At 32.7% G+C, this 24,734-nt stretch overlaps 1 long non-coding RNA gene across 3 annotated transcripts in view; it reads left to right on the forward strand.

Moving 5' to 3' along the window:
• LOC118156603 overlaps positions 1 to 24,734 on the forward strand; it is a 54,525-nt gene that overhangs the window by 14,447 nt on the left and 15,344 nt on the right. The window contains exons 2-5 of one of the 3 annotated variants that reach the window (XR_004746333.1): positions 4,422 to 4,496; positions 21,474 to 21,705; positions 23,122 to 23,183; positions 24,157 to 24,271. This is a non-coding gene — a long non-coding RNA (uncharacterized LOC118156603). Of the gene's footprint in view, positions 1 to 4,421; positions 4,497 to 21,473; positions 21,706 to 23,121; positions 23,184 to 24,106; positions 24,343 to 24,734 lie in introns of those variants that run through there. The other 2 variants (XR_004746332.1, XR_004746331.1) reach the window with 2 other exon arrangements.

Raw genomic sequence — 24,734 nt, forward strand, 5'->3', positions numbered from 1 at the left:
CGAAGGAAGGAAGGAAGGAAGGAAGGAAGGAAGGAAGGAAGGAAGGAAGGAAGGAAGGAAGGAAGGAAGGAAGGAAGGAAGGAATGGAAAGAAAGAAAGAAAGAAAGAAAGAAAGAAAGAAAGAAAGAAAGAAAGAAAGAAAGAAAGAAAGAAAGAAAGAAAGAAAGAAAGAAAGAAAGAAAAGAAAGGAAGGAAGGAAGGAAGAAAGAAAGAAAGAAAGAGAAAGAAAGAAAGGAAGAAAGAAAGAAAGAAAGAGAAAAAGAAAGAAAGAAAGAGAAAAGGAAAAGAAAAAGCAAGCAAGAAAGAAAAAGCAAGCAAGAAAGAAAAAGAATGAATGGAAAGAAATGAAAATCATGGGGATATTGAACTGAACTGAATATAAAAATAAATCTTATTCCTTTGGTGCACACATATGACTGCAATTTCATTATCCAGTTAACTAAAAAAGCTACTTTACTGAGCTAGAACCTGAAGCTGATTTTAGCCTGTTGTGCCAGAATCAGACCTTGTCCAGAGTTCAGGTTGACTGGCTGGAGAATTTGTTTGAATTCTTCATGCCAGTAATAGTGAAGATATTTCTCATATCTAAAAATTAGACCAGTTATGTGGATGCCAAAATATGAATAATATTTTTGCCTACTTTATTCAAAAGTTCTTGTTTGTACATGATGGAGTCTTTCAATATAAATAATTAACATATGAATAGACTGTATCTCTCTTCATTGAGACTGGAAGGCAATGGAATAATATCCCATGACAGTTATGAACATTCCCTTTTCCTTTCATTGGTGCCATAAAATTAAATAAAAATGAATTTTTACCTCATTCAGGAAATATTCTGCTGAAATTATGCAGTATATTATGTGGAGAAAGAACATAAGATAAATAGTGATTGTTATGAGAATGATTTTCTGACAAAGCAGCCCTTTAGATTAGGGTGTTATTTTGGTTATTTTTTTTTTTGTACAAATATAGCTTTATAGTTTCATTTGTTAATGTAAATGCAATATAGCTGGAGGCAAAAGCATTCTGGATTTTCATCATGGTATCTGGGAACATTCTCCTGGCCTTTTAACTTGTCCCTTATCATTTATTTATTTACTTACAACTCAAACCTGGTGGAAGGAAATGAAGAAACATCATGCATCCTCTGTGGGCTCTGTGAGTCTTTGCAAATAGCCAGTTGTCCTAGGAAATGCCCCGTTCTGCCCCAGTGAAGCACCACCTTCATTGTCTTTCACAACCTCCAGTTTTTCATGAAGCCTCTGCCTATCTCAGAGCCATGGCTACGGCTCCACCAGTGCAAGGAGTTCCTTCAGCAGTGGCAGGGAGTCATCACTGTGATCAGGAATGGTCTCCCCAGGAGCAAGGGTACTTCTCTGGGAGACCCTTCTCATGGCAACAGCAGAGATGAGAGGACACATCTCTTTGACATCCTAATTTGTAGCACTACAGGAGCACAGAGCCTCCCTGGGTGGCAACTGCTGGTGGATGGGATCTTGATTTTCATCTTGCCCCATGGAGGCATCATAGTAAAAGGCAAGGTTTGAAGAATGATAATGTAATAGCTCAGAACTGTTTATGTAAACCTTCCTGCAAATTTGCAAGGCAGGAAGAGAAAGCACCAAGGTGCCTGTTGACTAGTTTAAAAAATGGAGTTGCCATTCTCAGCTGCCTCAGATCAACACTTCCACAACACATTCTTCTGCGTTGGCTGTAAAATGAACTGACTACCACAGTCAACACGTATAGACATGCTTCTGTATATTGGAATTGAAAGAATTAAAACAAATAATAATAACAATTTCAATATAAAATAAAGCTTGTTTTGTATTTCTCTTTTGAGGAATATTATTTTCAACAGCTGTATATTCATAAAACTCTTTAATTGTAGCCTTAATGTAATATCCCTTAAAGCACGACTGCATCCCTTTATAGTCTCCACACATATATATATATATATATATATCAGTGAATAAAGAATCTGAAATATATATGTATATATATTTCAGATTCTTTATTTTGTCCTTGAATATCTATTTGTGGAGAGAGAGAGACTTCTGATATGAATACAGTAAGATCAATTCTTCAATCACTGCAGGGCCGAGTTAAACAAGTAAGATTCACTTAAGGTAATGGAGGTCAAAAATGAAATTGCTCCGTCTGGGAATGTAGAAGAAACTGTTTCCTTATAGTGTTTTAATTTCTTTAAGCAACATTTTTTTTTTTTTAATTATTTTTTTATTTTTAAAGAATACTGTGCATTAAACAGCTTTTTGTTGTTGCTATTACTATTCTTGTTTTATTAAAAGAAACATCTGTTTTAAGACAGAATAGCAGTATCATGTCATTATTGCTTTCTCTTGTGTCTTTCTCTTCTTCTCACCCAAACATATGTTATGGGTCAGAAAACGTTTTGTCATTAATACTGATAATGTAACTAATTCACCCACGCATGCTGTATGGGTCTCATAACACATGCCAGTTTATCTCACACGTTACTCAACATGTTGCAGAAAAAAAGAGCCTGAAATATCAGAAAGAATAATTCAAGAGCATACGACTGTGACTGAGCCAAGAGAAGTGGTGCTGAGGTTTGTAGACATAGTTAATACTACTGTGAGCAGCACTAGTGCTGGCAATCCTATCAGTTTAAGGAAAAAAAAAGTCACTTACTGAGTTCCTTGTGTATGGTTGAGCAACTCACTAAAAATAAATCATCTGTTCCTTTCTGCTGTCATGAAATAACAGAGAAATATAAGTGTTGTGGTTAACAACAAGGCTGACCTTCAAGATTCTGCTGCCCCAGAGCTGACGAGATTATTGGGAAGGGAGAGTTTATAGCAGAGATTTTAGAAACAAATGCTTTAGAATTTCATTTCACATTAGGAAAAATAAAAAGTGCAGAAAAACAATTAGTACTTGGGAACATCTTTCATGACTTATATATTGCCCCAACAGATTCAGCTTTTATAAATCTCATGCTGTGTTTGTACTACATTGTTGCTGGCTCTCCCTGTTTTAAGGCAAAACTTCAAATAACTGAAACTGGAGTAAGGCAACTACCTGAGCATCTAATTTTTCACAAAGAAGCAACAAAAAAATAGTTGCCAGGCTGGATCTTTAACCATGCTGACTCCAAAAGACAAATAAAGATTTTTATTTATTTTTTTTTTAATCTAATTAAGATTAGAGAATTATTAATTTTCTTTGTGATAATATCCATGCAGATTGTGAATGGAATATTGAAAAGCACAGAGCATCTATTTTTTTTTTCTGTTTCATCAGAAAGACAAAACACAAAAAATCAGGCAATACTAAAAGCAGTACTAGCAAGACTTCATGTATTTCTACCCTACAAGTATATTTCTACCATTTTTTTAATGTACAATCCAGCTGATAAAACCATTCTATGGTTTGCTATTTAAAATTGTATATAATAATATCTATGCATTTTTTTTTCTCTAGAAATTACTTAATGAAATTATTTGCATATAGAATTTAAACTAAATTTATCTGGATATTCCAAAACGAACTGGTATTCACCAGGTCTCTAACCTATCCTAACATGCTTACAAAAGGAAAATACCTATTTTGTTGATACAGCTGAGTTGAGTGTATAGAGTATATTTTGTAAGTTTTAAGAAACTTTGAGACCTAAAACATGAAAAGGGATCATAACATAAAAATACTCAGTGGTGGAATCAAGAACAAATACTTTGTAATTTAACAACGCATGATATTGCTCTTAAAATTGTTCAGTCTGCATCTTTCTAGTTTTCAGTGATGTTACTGTTTTTCAGAAATTCAAGTTTTTCAGATTTTTAGTTTATTTTCTAGAGGATATGGCAGAATTGGTCTTCAGTAAATTGTTTGCTGGAAAATAATTTGAAAGTATATGAGAAGTGATAAATAAAACTGATATTTCATTCTCCCCTTTCCAGCTTTGATGTGATATATTTTAGGAAAAGATTTACATTTATGACTAAGGAAGGTGCCATGAGCTCTTGTAATTTGCTTTTCAATAAAATGCATTGTTATAAAATCCATCATGCACCAGATCCAACTATTCTAAGACTGTACCATTGAGGAAGTACTATAGCAGCAACAAAAACAAACAAACAAACAAACAAACAAACAAATAAATAAATAAAACCCTCCATACCTTTGTTGTGTCATGTGAGAGACAAAAAATTCAGCCACAAGAATGCCTTTGCATTCATCCTTAAAGAATTCAGTTATTTCAACAGGTTCTTATGTACCTAAATGCAAAAATAACTTCTTATGTGTTGGAAAATGTTAGTTTTGTTTCTCTGTTTTCTTCTAATTGAAATGTACAGACATAAATAACTTGTGGGACTATACCTAGCAATTTTCATGTATTTAAAGTCAACATAATGATAAACCTTTTCTCTTGACAGATGAACAACAGGAATTGAAATTAAAATATTTGAAATATTTGAAATTGAAAGAAATACATAACTGAACAATTAACAGTAAGTAAACATCCATTCTCATTTTCCATTAGTTTGCAGAGACTGCAGTCTTCTAAAGTTAACATAATTTGCAAATGATTGTGTATACTTGGAATTCAAACTTTTTATTGTAGTATACAGTTTACATTTGAAAATATTTTTAATGCAGTTTCATGTCTTTAAAATAATGTACGAGAAATGGATTATTACCCTTTTGGCTCTGTAGTAACAAAGAGCTTTCATCAATGTTTTTACATTTCTATGATTTCAAGCATCAGAGATGACAGGAAACAAATATGTCCCTTTCAATCAACTCTTTAATTGTTTCCTTAATTATAGAAGGAATGAATGTTCTCATGGCAATATAGAAAACTAATATGGTGAGTCATTTTAGCTACAAGTGAAACTTGGGAAACAACACTTTAATTTGGAGTTGAGGCTAATGAAATAGCACACTGTTGCTTCTACAGAAGACATCTTGTTGATCTTTGAGTTTCCAAATTCCTTAGTAATTAAAAAAGTCACCAAAACAATTAGAAATTAAAAATAATTCAGTACATTTGTTCTTCAATGTTGTGATAGAATTATCTTTATTATTAATTCCCTTTTTGTATTCTCTTTCATCTGATGAATTGACAGGAATATTTAAGCTATTTATTTTTCATAAACTCCATTCAGCCTTATGGTAGTTATCCATATGGAAAACTTTGTCCACTCATTTTAGAAAACGTAAAACCTCTTTTTCTGTAGTAGAGAACTGGACTTGTTTACAGGCTGTTGTTACAGAAGTTTCTGTCACTACAATGATTTATGCTGGATTACAGTTTAATCATTCTTGTATCACAGTTGCTGTTTGACTCATATGTACTGGATTTATATTTCCCAGATTTGATTCCTATGCAGTCTATTATCAAGCTTACAAGAAATATGTGAAATAAAACAATCTTTAAATACCAGATAATTTACCAGAAGAGAAATCCTCATTGAAGGCCCTTTACGTAGAATAAAATAATTCTGAAAATACTTTTCAGGATTATCTTTTTTATTTCATTGGTAGGTGAAAGAATTTCTGTGAAAAGGCTATACTTCTGTGTTCCAGTGTTTTTTTCTGGCATGGTGTTAATCATAACTATTATCTGAGATCTCAGACAACCAGATGCCTCAGAGAAAATTCCTTCAGCAAAATTATCTGATTTTAGATTTACTTTCTTGGAAGTCTCTCTATGGGCACAAATGTTTGCTTCATCTCACTCAAGTATTCTGGTATCTTTATTTTTTACTACTACCAGCTACTGTGTTTTAAAGCCTAAAACAATGTGCTTACAGGCATTTTGCAGGCAGATATACACCTGTCCCTTTGACAAGTATTGTGAACACAGACAATAACTAATTTTTCAGATATTGAATTTCTCTTCTATATCTGACCTTCCCTAATCTGGGTTACAAGTTAAATAGCAGATTTTTGGGCCAACACCATATTTTATTAAGCAATGAAATGCATTTGCATGAGCTACTGCTACGACACAAAAAGGGGAAAAAAAAAACACAACTTTTCCAACAAAGCTAGACATCTAGATTTGTCTCACAGTTAAAGAGAGACAGATCTCTAGAAAGATTTATCCCACTTGTTCTAGGAGTAGACAGTTCCTTGAAGAGTTCTTTTTCCCAATGACAGCAGATGGTGTTAGACAGCTAGTTTTGAGAGAGGTTTCATATTTGGACAGGTAGACTTAGATATGAGGAATATCAACCTTAAGTTTTTTCAACTTAAAATCTAGGCTGTTAACATGGAATAAGTAATTACTTACTTACTGTAATGTGGCTTCAAAAGTTTGACTGATTGGTTCCACTTCATCCTTACATATGTGATAAATGAATAAGTAAAGGATATTTCTTTTGAGAATGGAACACCTTATTTCCCAAGAAAATGCTTTCTATTATCACTGGTCATGGTGTGTTGAAAACAAGAGTGTACCAGTCTTCCTTGCAGATGTCTAGTGCTGCTGTAACATGAACAAAATTTTAAATTAATGTATGTTCTGTTGCTCATGCATGTTTATCTGGAAAAAAAATCACTGAAAAATTCACTTAAAAAGTGTGAACAGCAAGTTCTGGAACAGCAAGTGGGACTCAGTCCAGAAGAAGTGTCATAATTACTGCTTTTGCATAGATTCTATGCCTCTGTGAGGTTTTGTGTCTGAGGAAAATTACTTTTTCCTTTTAAGCAACCATTTTTTCCCTACCTTAAATCAAGATTTATTGACAAAAGGCTTTTCTTCCATACCAGTAAATTCATATTTGGTATATGTTTTATTTCCTGTGGAGGGCAACAAAATTCCTGGGTAAAGAAAAACCTGCAGATGATATGATTAAAGATTATACATACTATCATCTACATAGCTATGATTTTTGAAATATTAGCTTATGTTCCACAAGATTGTGCATCTTGGCAAGCTCAGTTGTAAATGCAAGGTTGTTTTTTTTTTCTTTTTTTTCTTTTTTTTTTCTTTTATTGTTATTAAAGAAGACAATGAAGATGAAAGAATAAGGCTTAGGTGTCATAGAAATGAAGCATTAAAAACTAAATTATATCTGTAGAGTGTTATACTGTAGCTTTGTACTGAAATATCTACCTTTTTATGGGATATAAATAAAAATATTGGATTTTGAGTGATATAATTACCTTTGCCTTTAATTCTTGTCTTGCTGATGTCCTTCTAACTGACAACAGCATTTCCCATGTTATTTAGACTGCACCAAGGACAATTCTCAGCTTTTGGTCTTCAAAAATTATGCATTGTTTTGTTGGATATCTTCTCCTTCCCATAAAGATACCCAATCAGTTCAAATCACAATTAACAAAGGAAGTCTTTCTTAAAAAATAACTGATTTGCACTACTACAGAGCATGGTCTTTTATGCCAGAGATCGCCTAGATAGGGATGGATCTGGCCTCAGTCTTCAAGGTAGATTTCTGAACTATGGGATCAGAATTTGTGCTGTGCACAAATGGGTATACAGGTACCACATTCTCTCCTAAACTGTTACCAGCAGGTGTAATATGTCAGGTATAGGTAGTTCCTATGTCAAATTATACCTGATATAAACTGTAGTAGTTTGTTACTTGGCTATAAGTGGCTTTCAGAATACCTCCTGAGGAGGAAAATATGACAAAGTTCCTACAGATTCCAAGAGCAAAAGTCCAATTTTTAATTATCATTACTGAACTTCCACTTCTATTCAGGATGTGAAATAGATTAGATATATTTGTCTATTATTTCTATCTTTGAGGAAAACACACTAAAAAAGTTAATGAATTCTCTTGCCCAGAAGTAGAAAACCAATAACAATACATCATCCTTTTAAAAAGCATTTCATTAAAGATAACATCAGAATATACTGCTAGTTATAAATCATTTAATTGTTATGTATTTAAAACAAGAAATATTTCTAACATTATTTTTGAGCTTTCATATTCTTGAAATTTATTATGTCAGTCATCAGCTGCTATGACATCACAAGATGAATTCAAAGAAATGATTACTTTAGTATTTAAAATGCTTAGAGTGTACCAATTATTCAGGCTGCTAAGTGAAAGTAAAAATGTCAGTTTAGCTATCTATAATCCCATAATGTTTAAAGGTTCATGAATTACACATGGACCAGATAGAGAGAAACTAGAGTTTGACTAAAAGACCTTTTCTGTACACCTATGCTGAAACCTTTTAATATGTTCTAGCTATAAATCAATGTTTTAAAACATTTGATTATTTAAAGCCCTGTATTTGAATTTATTTTTAATAAATTCATTTATTTTTATTATTTATTATTATTTTTTATTTTATATAATTCATATATTTATTTTTAGTGTAAAGATTTCCTATATTTATTGCAATATTTAGGCAACCAGTGTGTGTCTAATGGTTTACAAATACTCATCTGTAAAAAGTAAGGATCCTAATCTTATTGTTGTTGTTGTTATTATTATTATAATTATTTCTGTCTGAACCAAATTGAGGTACCAATAATGTGTGGCTGAGTCCGAGATTATACTTATTTGTTTTTAAATCCTACTTTATGGTGTTCTCCCTGGGTAGCTTTAGAAATACTTTAGAAATAAGGTTAAATTTCCTTTTCTGTTTCTATATAATGAAGGTAGAGGAAAACAGCTCTGCAAGGAGACTTTTAGTCTGGTAGACCTCTATAGAAAACTTGAGGCTAATGAAAAGCTAGAGCGCCAAGTGATACTTTTTTTTTTTTTTTTTTTTTTTTTTTTTTTCTCTAAGCATGTGTACAAAATGATCAAATGATTCTTTGTTCTGTTAACAATGCCAGTTACAACTATAACTAAGCTTGTACTTATGGTAACAGGAATAAAAAACACTGAGTACTCATCCATCATTTTTACTAATCAGAAAAAGTTCAATATCAATTTTCATATTCATTTATAGCTCATAGAAAAAAGGTGTGGAATGTCCCTTTGTTTACAAAGGATTTGAAAAATCTTTCATCTTCATGTCTACCTTTCCTAAGTTTCTATCTGAAGAAAGATTAGCTGTGTTATTAGGTACTGAGCACTTCATTTAGGTCACCATCAATCCAAACCAATGAGCAAACAGGTAAGACCTTTATTCTACAGCTTTGCAATGCCTCTGGGAAGACTTCCTGAAGCAGCACCACTCAGACTGAGTGCAGGAATCTCTTTTACAGACTAACTCAGTTACAGACAGAGCAAGTCATGAATCATATAACAAATAAGAAAACTTTAATCTATGAAGGTTTGTTTTAATTTCTTTGTAGACATTTTGGTAGTATGGTGACAAATCTTGTTGAGCTCATAAATGATTAATGGGTGTAAAACAGTTGCAGTTGTGTATTGTTTATATATTTCAATAGTTCAGAATAAAAGCTGTATTGTAGAAGGCTCACATTGTCTTTGACTATGAAGGTTTACAAACCTGCTTTTGAGATCATAACTGGTTACAAAATGTTGTGTTTAGTCTCTGAATAAATTTCTAATTACTTTTTGAAATGATTTCATTAGCCGAATGCTGTTGAGACAAGTCATGCATTCTCAGATTTTATTTAAGTAATTTTGATAAGTAAGAAACTGCAGTCATATCTGTTCACTGATCATGCAAAAAATATTGTTACCCACCTAGTTTTCAGGTCTTTTAGAACCTGAGGACTATTAAATTCTCTGGTAAAGGGGGAAAGAAAAAAGTGGAAGTCATGTACTGAGTAGGAGCAGAGGCCAAGAAATAATATTGTACTACTTTGTGGGGATTTTTGAGTGTCTATAATATAAGAAGGACTGATGTTAATTGGTTGATTTTGTGTTTAGAATTATAATGCAAATCATAAGGAATGCACCTAATCTTTTCCTGGTGAATACTCATGCTTTTATCTTTAGGTGAAAGGGAATTGTTTCTTCAGGAGATTTCATTGTCCAGAAAGATGTCATTTGCCTCTTACTCATATTATTATGGGCTGTATGTGACAATTTTGGAATACTCTCTGATTGTCTCCAAGTCCTGATCTATTTATTCAGGCATATTCAGAGTCTGATCTTTGGAGACAGAACTGGAAGACAAGGGGAGAAGACACTTATCTCAAGTTATCAGTCTCAATCAGATTGTTATCTTCTCCAGTTCGGAGTCAGAAATTAGTGAGACTTTTGGTACACTAAGGAAACTAAGATTCTATTATGAGTATTTAACTATATGGAAGAATATACTTTTGCTGTTCAGATCTGACTGCTGGTGATAATAACAATTAAACGTGATTAATTTATTCAGAATGATTACGCTTAATGATTTGCTTTAAATCACTTTCCAAGATCTCATGAAAAATTAAAATCTCAGTTAAGTTGTACAGTGCATTCTGGATTCTGGATTACTACAATTTATACTTTATTAATCTGTTATAAATTTGTGTTATTCATTCCAACTGTGAAACAGAGTCTCCATTGAGTATTTCTCTTTAAAATTAGTTGTTAAGGACTGGCATTAGAGACAGAGATACATTATTTCCTATGTCATTAGCATTAGATGATGAAGTAAATACTTAAATATGATGCCAGCATAACTGTGATGTATATTAGGAATCCATGTTTAACCTATTATCAGAACCTCAGAAAGTGTATAATCTTATAAATGCAAACACAGATGTTAAAACCTGACAATGTCTGAAGGAGTGATTATGTTTAAACTTGGAAATATCAAGGATTGTGCAAAGCAAGTTGATATATTAATCATAAAATAGATTGGGAAATATGATGATTAAAATACTAGAAGTATTGATACAAAATTTTGTGAGCAAAGCAGACTTGAAATGATAAAAGCATCGGTATTAAATCATTTATAATTTTGGGCATTAAATCATTTATAAGTTTGCAAAGCAATATGACCAAACAAACAAACAAAAAAAAACAAACAGATTTTTAAAAGGGAAATTTCAATTTCTTGGTGTGGAACTGGATCCAAAGTGTTTAAGGGGATAGGTGAGGTAATTTTTCTTCCCTATACCAATGTTTTTGTGGAGTCCTGCAGAAGATGCCAAAGCAGATAATAGATTTAGTTGATCCTAGTCCAAACACCCAGGAAGGCCAAGGTCTTGCACCCAACTTAATTGCACTTTTACAGCACGTATTTTCTACTCTGACCAGATGGAAATTGCCTGATAGAAGTCATCAAAATTATGTGTTTCTTGAGGTATGCACTCAATCTGCTCTTCAGAGAATGATTTTCATCAGCAATACATGATAAATATTAAAAAAATATATATCAGGAAGTAATGGAAAAATGAGAAATTATTAAGATATAAAATAATGGCAAAGCTGTCTTCTGATATTATGTAATAGTGTATATAACTTTTGACTTAAAAAGAGTAAGGATAAGAAAAAACTAAACTGCATAGATACAAAAACTTTATGGAAATAGTTTAGAATGTATTTCATAGTTGAATAAAAGCAAAACTGAGATGTCTGTACTGAGGAAAGAAAATAATTAGACTTAATTTCAGGAATACAAATTAAAATAAAATCTAAGGCTATGGTTTTTCTAATTATTAAGGAAAAACATTAATTAAGTTGTTTAAAAATAAATTAGAAACAAATGCACACATGCTGTCTTGTGCTGGAGGGAGGTAGATGGAATAACAAGCATCTGTCACCTTGAATTTGGCAATGGATCCGTGCAATAGGCAGAAATAGGCTCCACAATTTATTGTCCTGTTTAGTAATTTAACATTTTTTTAAACCTAATTCTGTGTGTCTTTTCTGGTTCCTCCTCTTCAATAAAATGATGTTACATTTCACAATACACCCCTTTTCACCTAAAATCTAAAGAGGGAGGTGTGAGATAAGCTTATAAGAGGAAGCAGGCTAGAAATATAATGACACCAAAGACTGAAAGATATGAAAACATCATGAATTAATAGAATGACACCCTTCTGCTTTTAAGCAGAGCTATAAAATGTGAAACATGATCTATGTGTTGTTCCTATGCAAATCATAGCCAATAACTGGATTTATGAAATGTATATTAAAGTTTTGGGGTCATTGCTGATAGTGTCATATTGTATTTGTTTTAATGCAAGTACCTAAAGTGACTGTTACGAGGTGCTTACTCAAGTCTATAGAAAAAAAAAAATTACTGTATTGTATTGTTAGCAAATTTAGTAAGTGCGGTAATTATGAAACTATTTAAAACATATTGATGCACAAAATTTGATGTAGATACATTTTTTTTTTTTTTTTTTTCTCACAGAAGAGCTGCAACATAGTTGTGTGGTGATATATTTCTTATTCTGAAGTGATTATTGATAGCTCAAGCTATTATGAAAAGATAACGTAATTAGAATAAAACAAAACCAAATGTATACATTAGTAGACTATGTAATAGTGCATCCTACTACACATGGAAAACCTAATACTTGGTACTGTGGTACAGAAGTCAAGTTTAACTCTTCATTTAAACAGAAAGGAAAAGCACATTAATTCTCTTCAGGTAGGATGGAAGCTGAGATAGAAGTCACTTCAAGCACCAGAGCACTTGCATGGATGAGTAAAAGAACATTAATTTAGAGGATTCTTTTAACTATAGTCTTTGTTTTGTTTTTAATCAAGAAATTTAAATCAGGTAAGAATTTCCCATGGCAGCTGTATGAATCTGACTAGTATTTATATTGACCTCTTAATTGTTATAAAAACCATGTATTTTGGTACAATTATCATTAACCTGCAAGCAATAACCTTTTACATGTTTAAAGTGGTTGCAGCGCTTGTTATTATAGCCCACTTTCAGTGCAGTTCATTTAGTGTTCTGTGTTTTTAACACAAATGTAATCCACTCTGCATTTTCCATTTAAAATGCATAAGGCAAAGTGCATCATAACAGGATGTAACTACGTATTAATCAAATTAGCACAACACTTCAAAGGCCCTGGCTTTTTACTAGGCTACTGTTAGATCACAATTCATGATGGAAAGAAGCAGTGTAATGAAAGGCTTGGCAAGGGAGCTGTTTATTTTCTTTCCAGAAAGATATATTGTGGGTTAATTTTCATGACGGGAAAAAATGTGGAGGAAAAGTAACAGTAAGCATTAAGCTAAAGCCCAATAAATGGAATTTAAAATACTACTGTGGCTTTGCTATTGACAAACATAAATGTACTAATTAGTTGATGACACAACAGAGCTCAAATGACCTATTGTTTAATTATTCAAACTTCATGACCCAAAAAAAGAAGAGTCAGATTATTCAATATTCACATCATGAAACAGAAACAGTGGGAAGATTCCTTCCCCTTCATATATTTAACATGATACAATCCACACAAACCTTCAGGTAATACTTTTCCAGTACAGTTTCTCACCACTTTGTAATATATACTATCCATTTGCAGTGTATGATCATTTTAAATAATATTTCAGAATATTAAGGCCTTGCATGATATTGAATCCTGTATGGAATAGTTATGGTGAAGGAAACCCCATCTAAGATAGGTGCAGCAGAGTACTGGCAATGCATAACAACATTTGATATAAGAGGGTCCTCTATGAGATGTGACAATGGATTTCCTGTTTGCATGTACACTCTAATATCATTACAATTTGAGATGAAATTAAAAAGGTCATTGCTGAACTTCTGAATTAACTTTTAAATGTATTTGTCTCATTAACATATTTCCTTTTTTTTTTTTTTTTTTTTTTTTTTTTGGCTCCAGGACAATTTGGAAATTGGTGAAACTCTTGTTGACTTTGGCTGCAGCAGGGCTGTGTTAAAATATTCATGTAAATCTTCCCTAAAACAGCAATGACTTCCTTGTTTTCCTCCTCCTGACATCCACTATTTCACTATGTATTTGTTTATTCATATAAACTTTTATGCATGCAAGCTATTAATGTTTTCTGGATTAGTATGTAGTCACTGCACCCACTACTCTTTCTGTTTATTCCCAGTAGGTGAAGGAAATAGTACTCAATCCTCCAGTTTATGTTTTGTGAAACATATAAAAGACCTTTATGGCCCTATCTCTATTTTCATTACTGAAATGGATTAGTAAAAGCAAAGTTTGTACGAACACCTTTTTTGAGAAGCTGAAAACAACTGAAATTTATCCGATGGAAACCTGCTTAGACATACTTGATTTGACATGCACATAGGCTCTTGCGAGAGAAAATCACTGAGGAAATGTTATCTTAAGTTATGATGGTAATGCTTGAAAAAGGAAGATTGAAGGTGACAGGATAAATCTTTAGGAACCTTTCCATTATATAAGAATGCAGTCAGCAAAAATTCAGAAACTGTTCAGATATTAAAAATATTAAAACACAATCTATCTCTAAAAGCACATACATCATTTTACCCATCTATATTTTAGATATTGTATGTATATGTGAAATTTGTGTGAATAACAACATAAATCTGTGTTAGTTGTCCTTATATAGGGAATCTGGTTATTATATAACACACGTTTCAAATACTGGAACCATCCATTGCTTAAAATCCAATTCAAAACATATTTTGACAGAGAAGATTAGTATTTATACGTGTCTTCTCCCCTCTATTAAAAACAATGGGACTGAACTGGAACCCTAAAGTAGTTAGATTAATATTCATATTTGAAAATTTAATGTGATATTTTTACCAGTTGTAGCTTCAGGATTTTTTTTTGTTGTTATTTTATTTCTATTTCCTCAGGAAAACTAGATAACTGACAAAAATTCCTTACATGTTGACATAGAAAAGCAGTTACATTAAAGATAGCTTTTATTACTATGAGACTTCAATGTGCTTGAAGAACTAGCATCTACTAGTTGGATATATAGTTACTGCAGTATTCACAATGTATACTGACTCTTCCATGTGCTTTACCAGGCACATTGTCCTCTGTTTAAGTTTCAATTTAAACTTACAGGCTTTTGTTTTTTTTTTTTTTTTTTTTTTTTTTTTCTTTTTTCTTTTTTTCTCTGTCATGTTCATAAAAATGGGTTCACAGAAACTGCCTTGACAACATTTAATAGCACTGTGTTATTGTTGTGAATGACCAGAATGAAATACAGAGATAAATTTTGACTATAATCATGCAAAAACTCTCAGAGAAATGGATGAATAAAAAATGCTCATTTAAACAAACAGGAATTTTGAGATAGGAAGATCTGTCATTTAGCAGTCTCTTAGTACAGTCCTCCATGGTGTAATATTTCTATATTGCTTCAAGATCAATTTTAAGTGTTTAAAATAATTTCATCATTTTATGAGAGAGACATTTTTTCATGACAGACCTGGTATCTTGAGAATATATATATATATATTAATTATGTTTCCTCATTTTTATCCTTTTATTTCTAGGTTGAATTTTAACTTAATATATCTGTTATGAAAACGGAGAAGAATTGTTTAAAGATATTTATTTATTTATTTGTTAGATTAATTATTTATTTAATCTGTATGTATTCTTCTGTACATTCAAACACAGAAGACTAAGCAGGACTTTCTGGAGACCATGCTCAGTATGGCAGCCCTGCAAAGAATAAAAAGCAATGCTGAGTATCTGTCTACTTCTTAAAAATTTTGGTACTACAAATTACGTGAAATTTAAGACAAATTAAATGTTTATGGGAGACCAAATACCGTACTTTAAGATTTATCCTAGACGGAAATCTAGTGACAGTTTCTGTAATGGAGACAGAGAAAATATACTTCGGTGTCTTTCTTAAGAGAAGGGGACTCTCCAGTCATTGCCACACAGAAAGCAAAGTCAAGGTGCAATCCTACTTTAAATTAAAGCTTTGGTGGAGAGCATGTCTTGTGTACTTTTTCTACGGCACCACATTGCCTGAACTGGGCTCTTTCAGTGAGGTACACTGAAGTTCTCCCTATGCCACCACAATAAGTGCAGAGAACATGAAATTACTGAACTGCTGTAGCTCAGCGAAGGGGCTGAAGGTGCAAAAGGATCTCACAAATAATCCCTGTTCTGGTGAGGAAGGAAAAATGCTTTTAAAGTTATTTGTCTCTCACATCACTATTTAGTCAGTACAGGTCAGATGACAGTAATTACAGCACCTTAGGGAGAATGATATTGAATTAATGGAAGGTAGAAATATTTTTTAAATGAATTAAAAAAAAAAAAAAAGAGAGGGGAGGGGGAGAGTTATACTGGTAATTAACTGAGTGCTTTTTAGAGGAAAAACCATCTGGTGGTGAGAAGAATGGTATTGCACTTTGCTAATGTAGCACTTCTTCAGAAATATAACGATGGGAACTCTTCCAAAAACAAGAATCAGATGTGGTAAGAGTTCAGGTATCTCTCTGAGAAAAGGATCTCATGTCTAGGAGAATTCTCCTTTTACCACTTCATATAAAATTAATCTTACAAATTCTTGAAATTCATTCATCTTGAATGAAGTACTCCATTTTGTCAAGGATTTTATAGGCATTTTTAATAATATTTGACTGAAAAAAAAATTATTATTTTAAGTCTGTGTTTTGTTCCTTTTTATTTCAATTAATTACTTTCTGAAATAAAATAATCTTGGGTGATGTTCTTCAGCCTTTGTTTATGCATAGAAAGAAATCATGCCACGTCATGTTTCAGAAACATCTTTTATTTATTCTTCATACCCTCATAAACAAGTAATTTCATTCTACCCTAGAGATGATTTTCAGAGACATGAATAGCTACCTTCATAACTTTTGTCAGACCTTAGGTACAAACATATTTGCTTTCTATATTTTGTTCAGAGTTCTGATCAAAAATAGTTCAAAATATTAAGTTATATCATGAATTAGAGTAGAACTTTCAGGATTTTTTATTATTATTACTTAGGCTGTAGGACACATAAGCCGGAAACTGCACTATTTATTTTTCCACTACAAACCACTTAAGTTCAAGTATTAAAGATAAGAATAAATAAACTAATTTAAAATAAAATCCCATGTGTCACACAAAGTTTTTATTACCATAGGCTTAGGATTATCTCAAACCTCAGACAACTATATTTCAAATATTCACACTGTTTCTCCTATGGAAACAATAATATTCAGATTTGTGGCTCAGAGTAAAATAAAACCAAAACTAATAATTATATTTGTAAACATACAAAAGAGGTTGCCGTCAAACTACCTTTTTCAATATTTACTAACTTTAAAGACATTTTCTCAAGAAAAAAACTGAAAAGTAGTCTGTCAAGATTCACTTCTATATATTAATATTTGTTTCCATTTCAATATCTCAACACCTCAATCATGTTGGTAAGCTAAACTTTAAGAAGATATGTAATCTAAAAATGTAACTTTCTCAAGTTTTGTTAACACATTTAATTGTTACTTCTCTTTGGCCAACTAAATGGCAAGTGAGACTTTCAATATGTTTTGTGCAGAAGTGTGCTAACATCTCTTCATTTTAAAATGTCAGAAAGATACTTGTTTTGTTAAATGTAAATCTTTTCCCAAAGGACTCATTTGTCCTTTGACATGTCCTTCTGTTTTTGTGCATGGTATGAAAGTACTGCAAGGATACATTAAAACAGAACATCACATTTTTTAGAATTTGGTGAATACAGAGACAGAAAGCCTCCTGTCATACTGAACTTGACACATAGATGTTAACTAAATAGAAAATATTGTCCCCAGTTTTACTCTAACTGGAAAACAAAATTCTGATTTACTTGGTCTAAATCTGAACTTTTAGTTATAAAACAAGCAAAAAACAAAATACAGTTATGTGCTAAAACCAAAAGGCTCTGCTGAGTATCTATTTTCCAGCTTTCTCTTTTAATTATTTTTAATTAGAAAATAGCCTTTCTGTGAAGAAATTTTCAAACCCTAGTACCACATTTCAGCCCCAGTTTACTATTTTAAAAATATTATCAACTAGTCAGACGATACTTGGTCATCAAATCACAGAATCATTGGATCGTTTGGGTTGGAAGGGACTTTAAAAATCACCTAGTTTCAACCCCCCTCCTATGGGCAGGGATGCCACCCACTAGATCAGGTTGGACAGGGCCCAATCAAACTTGGACCTGAACACCTTGAGGGATGGGGCATCCACAGACTCCCTGGCAACCTGTTCCAGTGCCTAACTTCCATCTGAGGAGAGAATTTTCTCCTAAAATTCTATTATTATTATTATTATTATTATTTCTTTTAGCTTGTTTATATGTTATGTTTATCTCTTGGTATCTCTTTGGTATCTTCTTGTCCCATCATGTGTTGTCCTTCATGTTGTTATATGTCGGGTACCTGAGATCCATCTAAAATATTTGTTATTTGTGGCCATAGAGAGCACTGAAAAAATATTCTATGTACTCTTTTTCCTCTGTGTATGTTTAACCCTCACAGCGTGTGATGAGGTGTTAGCTATCTTTTTCCTGCTTTCAGTCCAGCTAGAACAGGATAGTATGGTAATATAACTAGAAGCTATAACTTGTGAGATTTTAAACCCAGTTCCCTGAGCAGAAGGCTTAGATAAAGATTTGTGTTTATACAAAAAATAATGTAAATTTTAAACTTTTTTATATTTTTTTTTTTTTTTTTTTTTTTTTTTTTTTTCCTTTGTGAATATAAATGTGCTGCAGTCAACCAGTTAATATCCTACTTAAACAAAGTTTACTTAATAAAAAAAGACTTTAATTATATACAGCTGTATACCATTAATATTCTTGGACAGAGCTTTCTGCATACAGGAAGATATAAAGTAAATGAACAAGACATGACCTAGAACAATACATAACTGTTTCCTTAGTTCCAAAAATGCATTTATTGATTTTGTTTTTACCATGGTTAGAATAATACAAACATTTGTCAGCTGCATCTTTTAGCACTCAGACCATGCAGAACTATTAAAAATTGCCCTTATAGTTTGCACCACAAATAAAATCTTGTTGCAACATATACCATTCCATCCCTTCTTCAGATATATGAATAAATACTGTCTTTACAGAACAGTGGTAGCAGTGTTCAGATACTTCAGTTGCTATTGGTAACAATAGGATGATAATACTTCTGGGATGAATTATGTATTAATTGTTTCAGTGAAAAAAATGGAGATGAACTTTATTTATGGCTGGGTTTCTCTAAAAGGGTTACAAGGTTTGCTCTTTTATTGTGCACGCCAGGTTTTCAAATCAATATTTATACATTTTCCCCAATGCTAATGCAACCCTATCCATTTGTTAAAATAAACAATAAAACCTGACCTATTTACAGTGTTGTATGTATGTTATACAAGTTACTCTATAAACATCACTGTAAAGAATTAACACTATGGATTCTGCAGCATAATTTATCAAACATGCTATCTGAAAATTAAAGGCCTCCTTCTGTGGTCCTTCCACATATGCAATTCTCTGAAGTGGAGGTTTGTGTGAAAAGGGGTTAAATGATAATTACTGTCCACAAAAATTTGGAAACTTACAGAAACTTGAAAATCTAGAGTTCAGTTCAAGAATCAGGCTAGATTCTCTTGTAATGTTAGAAAAAATAGCCCTTTTGAATCCCAGTTTATACCTTCTGAAGATATAATTAATGCCTGTGAGAATATATCTCAATTGTAAATTGCTAGATTTCTTAATACTCTTCTCATCATGCTTCAACTCTGACCCTATGGAATCCCCCTCTCCTGAAAGGAGAGGGTATTTTAGCCTACATGTCTCGTTAATCTTTAAATCTTTTCTTCAATCGTTTCTTCATTTTAAAACCAAGGCTGCTGACAACCACACCAAGTGTTAGCTGAGTGAGTAGCTCTAATTTATCTTATTGGAATCTGAGCCCCGAACACCAACCTCATTTCACCTCAGACCTTTTCCTCACATTTATTAAAAATGACTTATGTCCCTCTCAAAAAATTTGCATGGAAAATATATGTTAAGTGGAAAAATATGACAGAAACTATATTCAGTACAACCTTATTATAGCTTTCATTATCTCATAATATTAACAATTAATTTTAAATATGTAATGAAAAAGCTCTTTAAGATATAAGTAAGAATGAAATTTAAGCAGCTGTATTGGGGAATTCCATTTTGTGTAACATGAAAATCTGTATGCATATAACAGTGAGAATGACTGATTCTTCTGTCATATTTTAGTACAAAATAAGAGCAAATACAATGACCATACATTAGAGCAGATTTTGATTGACATATTGATATGATAGACTCAAGGTTAGAAAATTAATTTTCAGGACTAGAGAGAAATTTGGAAATATGTACGTATGTCTATCATGTCTGCCATAGGCCGTACATTTAATATCTCCTTATCCTTAAAAGAAATTCAAATACTTAGCCTAATACAACCTGTTTATTGATTGATTTATTTATTTATTTTCACCTGTCATACCTATACAGTCATATCCTTCTCTTTGCTGAAGTTAGTGGGAGTTTGTCTTCAACATGGACTACTGAACTGTATTCTGCAGGGATTTTCTCTAAGGAATGTAAAACTGACAACTGAAACATACTGACAAAAAAAAATCCATAACAGGAGTTTAAGGTCAAAATACATCATGATTGCCAAGACTGAGTTTCTTCCTACCTGTCTTTAGTTGCTATAAGTTAGCCTAATTTTGTTCTTCAGCTTCCTTCTGTAGTTGCCATAGAAATCAGTATACCTGGTCAGAGGTTCATCTTTCATAATTTTAGTGTCAAAGATAGATTGTATAGATTTCCCTTTGGATGATTGACTCTCCCCATTGACTGACAAAAAAACACAAACAGCTGTTTTACACTGGTTATATTAATTTAAATAACAGAAATTAGGTGATTAATCCAGCTCTGACCCTAACTTTGATTATTATAAACTCTGGAGCTTCACTCATCTATTCTTCCAATATATGGAGTTCTTTTACTGAGGGAGCACTAACCAATAACTTGCGGTTGAACTAAAGATGACTTCTTAAATGTACAATATTTGCTTTAAGAAAATTCCAAGCCTAAGAATAAAAACTTAACTGATCTCATCCAATGACCAAGTGTGGCTCTTAGGTGGTGGGCATGCAGAGCTCCCTGCAAGCCCAGAAGAAACTCACTGTTCTATGTGAAAAGTGGCACAAGCTCCCCGAGTTGTGCAACAACAGTATTATTTATTGACTAAACTTGTACCAGACCTGCATGGGCAGTTGCAAGATAGGTCTTAGACTGAAGGAGTAGATGTTTAAAGATATTGAACACCTCCATTCCTCTGATAAATGATAACCACTGTTAAGTATTTAATGAAGACCAAACAGTTTTGACAGGTACATGGGCACAATTTCCTTTATAAATGAATAAAAAAAACCTCACTTGCTTTTGCTTCTTGAATATCAAAGTCCTTAAGACCACCATCATCTTATTGTTAATATTTGAGGAATATGAAGAGAATAAACAACAAAAAGAAGTTTGAAAAGTCCCTTTAACTCTCCTTGCTGTTGTTGTATTTGTTGACATTTTTTATTCCTCTCTCCCTTCCCCTTCCCCCCCTCCATTTTTTTTTTTTTTTTTTCTTTACAGGTAATGTTCAACCTTTCTGGTTAAAGTTAAATTTAGAGGTGCATTTGAGATTAATCTATTTGAAAAGATTCTTGATAAAAATCCCTTCAATATCACTTACTATGTACTCTAAACGCTTGATGGGCATGAGAAGATACAAGTGCTCCCTCACTATGGCAAGAAGATGCTGGATGCTCTCTGATATTGCTGTTCCACATGCTACAGTTGACAAGATCCCTGTATTATCTGTTCTGTAAGTGGAGCACTCACACTTATCATTGCAGGAGCTGTCACTCTTACTTTCTCCCATATCATATTTAAGGAGACTGCTTAAGATATCTCTTAAGATATCCTCTTCCATCCCCAGTTTAAATATGGAATTAAACATGATTATTTGTATTCATGACTGACATAGAGGAAATAGAGAAAGATAAAATTATTTGTAATGTTTGCTATAGGAACCTCTTCTTGTTGTGCTGTGCAGTAACAACACCATCAGGTTTTATTTAGTTGTTATATGTGCCATTAGCCAAATTTGGAACAGGCCATTTCTTTCCAAAATATAAATAAATAAATAAATAAATAAATAAATAAATAAATAAATATTAAAAACTGTGACTACATATTCAGGAAATTGGAAGAATCACAAGAATATCCAACAGCCTTTACACACTGGTGATAAGGTATCCCTAGCTATAGAAAATTGAAACTTATGTATCTAGCTAAGAAATATTTAATAATATCATTCTCAGATTTTTCTGACAAAAAGCTGAACAAGGGTAAATGAAAGGGTAAGTGTGTCCATATTTTTCAGGACTTTCTATTATGCTTACAGTTCTTTTTAGTCTATTCTAACCATTTGAATTAACATAGAAATACAGATGTGTCTAGGCAAATGAAATTAAGAATAAAACAATCTCAGAAATGAAACACTCTGTCTCTTACTGTTCCTATAAAAGCCATTTAAAAACACACTTGTCTGAAATGTTATTCAGCCATTTGAAATACTTTTGCATCAGTAGAGTTGCTGAAAAATAATCTGGGAAATCATTCTCTATAAATTTACAGAGTTAGTTATTTTTGATTCTCCTGAATATGTCTGTGAAAATTTTGACTATATGAATAGTTTGTGTTCTTTACTCAGCATTCTAGTATTTGATGGATTTGTTTATTATTTTTTATTATTATTTTAATAACCTTTGATTTTCCTTGTCTTTCTCTTTCTTCTCCTTTACTTCTTTAAAGTGTTCTTTATTTCTTGAATATGTATTGTCACTGAGAAAATGAAAAGTCTTTGCTTCTTAAAAAGCCGGAAGGGTCAGAATGATTAAAAACTAAAGGTAGAAAAGATCATCCATTTTCTCTAAAAAAAAAACCTGAAAATCCCAGAAATATAAAATTGTGTCAAAAATAGTATTTCTGAATACCACATTTTCTTTATTCTTCAGCTTGTAAATAAGGCATTTTAGACATTTGTATATCAGTTATTTTATAATGAATTGCTATTTTATCATGGATTGTATCATACTTACACATATAAATGTAAAGTTGGTGCCTGTAACTGAAGAGAGAAAATAATTTAGTGAAGGTTAAGTTAAACATTAACATAGACCTTGTTTTGGATATCAGAATAAGCAGTTCTAAAAATTTCTATTGTTTCCCTCTACAGATTTTAAAGGCCTGACAATCTGCCTTATGCACAGATGAGAAAGTGTCTGAAGGCAAGCTCAGGTGGGTTTTACACTGGGGAGAAACAGAGGGAAATCAGCACTTGGCTCCACACATTTCCTGTCCATGCATGTGACTGCCCCCAGTACTGAGCTGCTAGTGGGTATGCATCTGCAGCTGTGCCCATCCTTAGCTCCCCAAGCATGGTTCAAGGGATAGGAAGTTCATGTAGACTTGGCAGTCACTGTATAGCTATGTCAAATCCCCTGGCTTTGGAAAGGGAGCACATCATCTAGGATATCTGTACTGTAGCTATTCCCCATTTGCCTTTCGACCATCTCCTGCAGTGGACATGCAGTGGCACGAAGGAGCAGGAGGCAGCTATTTAATGCCTTGCTCTGAAGACACATGTATGCATTTCTCCTGCATGCAGACACCCCAGGGTCTTCTGTCTTTAAAACAGGCCCATCTGCTCCTCTCCACCGCACATGCTAGAGAGAATACTAGTGCTTAAAGAAATGGGCAGTAAAACCATGACATACCTGGGACCAAAACATCAGCTAATAGAAACCATTTAAAGCTAAACGGACTGTACTCTTTAGCATTAGTTTTAGTATCTGTCCCAGGTTATGAACATGTTTGCAGTGGAAGGATTTCTTTGAATTATTTAATTGATGCTTTTATGATTTTCCTGGAGATGCATTGTATGCGCAAGTACTGTGCTGTACCACTGAACTCACTGCACTCTCTACGAGCCTTCTGTTTCTAGCTTAAATGCAAGCATAAACTTTCTATTTCTCTCCATACATGACTAAACCAAAATAGACTAATGAAATGAGGTGAAACATGCCAGGTACTCTTCAGATGTAATACTATAAGTATAAAAAAACTGCATGCCAGCTAATGTATTACAGAGCTTCTTTGCTTAAATAATTCAAGATAGAAAACTAAAACAAAAATTTAAGTTGGCTTCTCTAATCTTCTAGGTTATGATCTTGCACTGGTGTAGCTGAACACTGATTTTATTTGGCAATAGGTATGGTCTCCAGAAAACAAACTTATTGTGAAGACTTCATCCCTGAACTTTGTCCATGATGTCCAAAGAATGGATGTGCGGGCTCTTCTCCACCTGTAAAAAGGGAAATGACAATGTGTGTGTATGTATGGTTGTGCAGAAAGCTGAAAGTGCCAAATACAATACAATTTCAGACTACAGAAATGAGATCTGCTTATATTCTTGATTTTTTTAAATAACACTAAGCTGAGCCAGTGACATTCTTCTCAAAGTTCTGAAGGTCAAATACACAACCTTGACATTACCTGTCATACAGAAGAAAATGTGAAGCTTCTTTCCTTCTTTCCTTCTTTCCTTCTTTCCTTCTTTCTTTCCTTCTTTCTTTCCTTCTTTCTTTCCTTCTTTCCTTCTTTCCTTCCTTCTTTCCTTTCCTTCTTTCTTTCTTTCTTTCTTTCTTTCTTTCTTTCTTTCTTTCTTTCTTTCTTTCTTTCTTTCTTTCTTTCTTTCTTTCTTTCTTTCTTTCTTTCTTTCTTTCTTTCTTTCTTTCTCTCTTTCCTTCCTTCCTTCCTTCCTTCCTTCCTTCCTTCCTTCCTTCCTTC

Source organism: Oxyura jamaicensis, chromosome Z, assembly GCF_011077185.1.
Source record: "Oxyura jamaicensis isolate SHBP4307 breed ruddy duck chromosome Z, BPBGC_Ojam_1.0, whole genome shotgun sequence".
NCBI classification, from domain to species: domain Eukaryota; kingdom Metazoa; phylum Chordata; class Aves; order Anseriformes; family Anatidae; genus Oxyura; species Oxyura jamaicensis.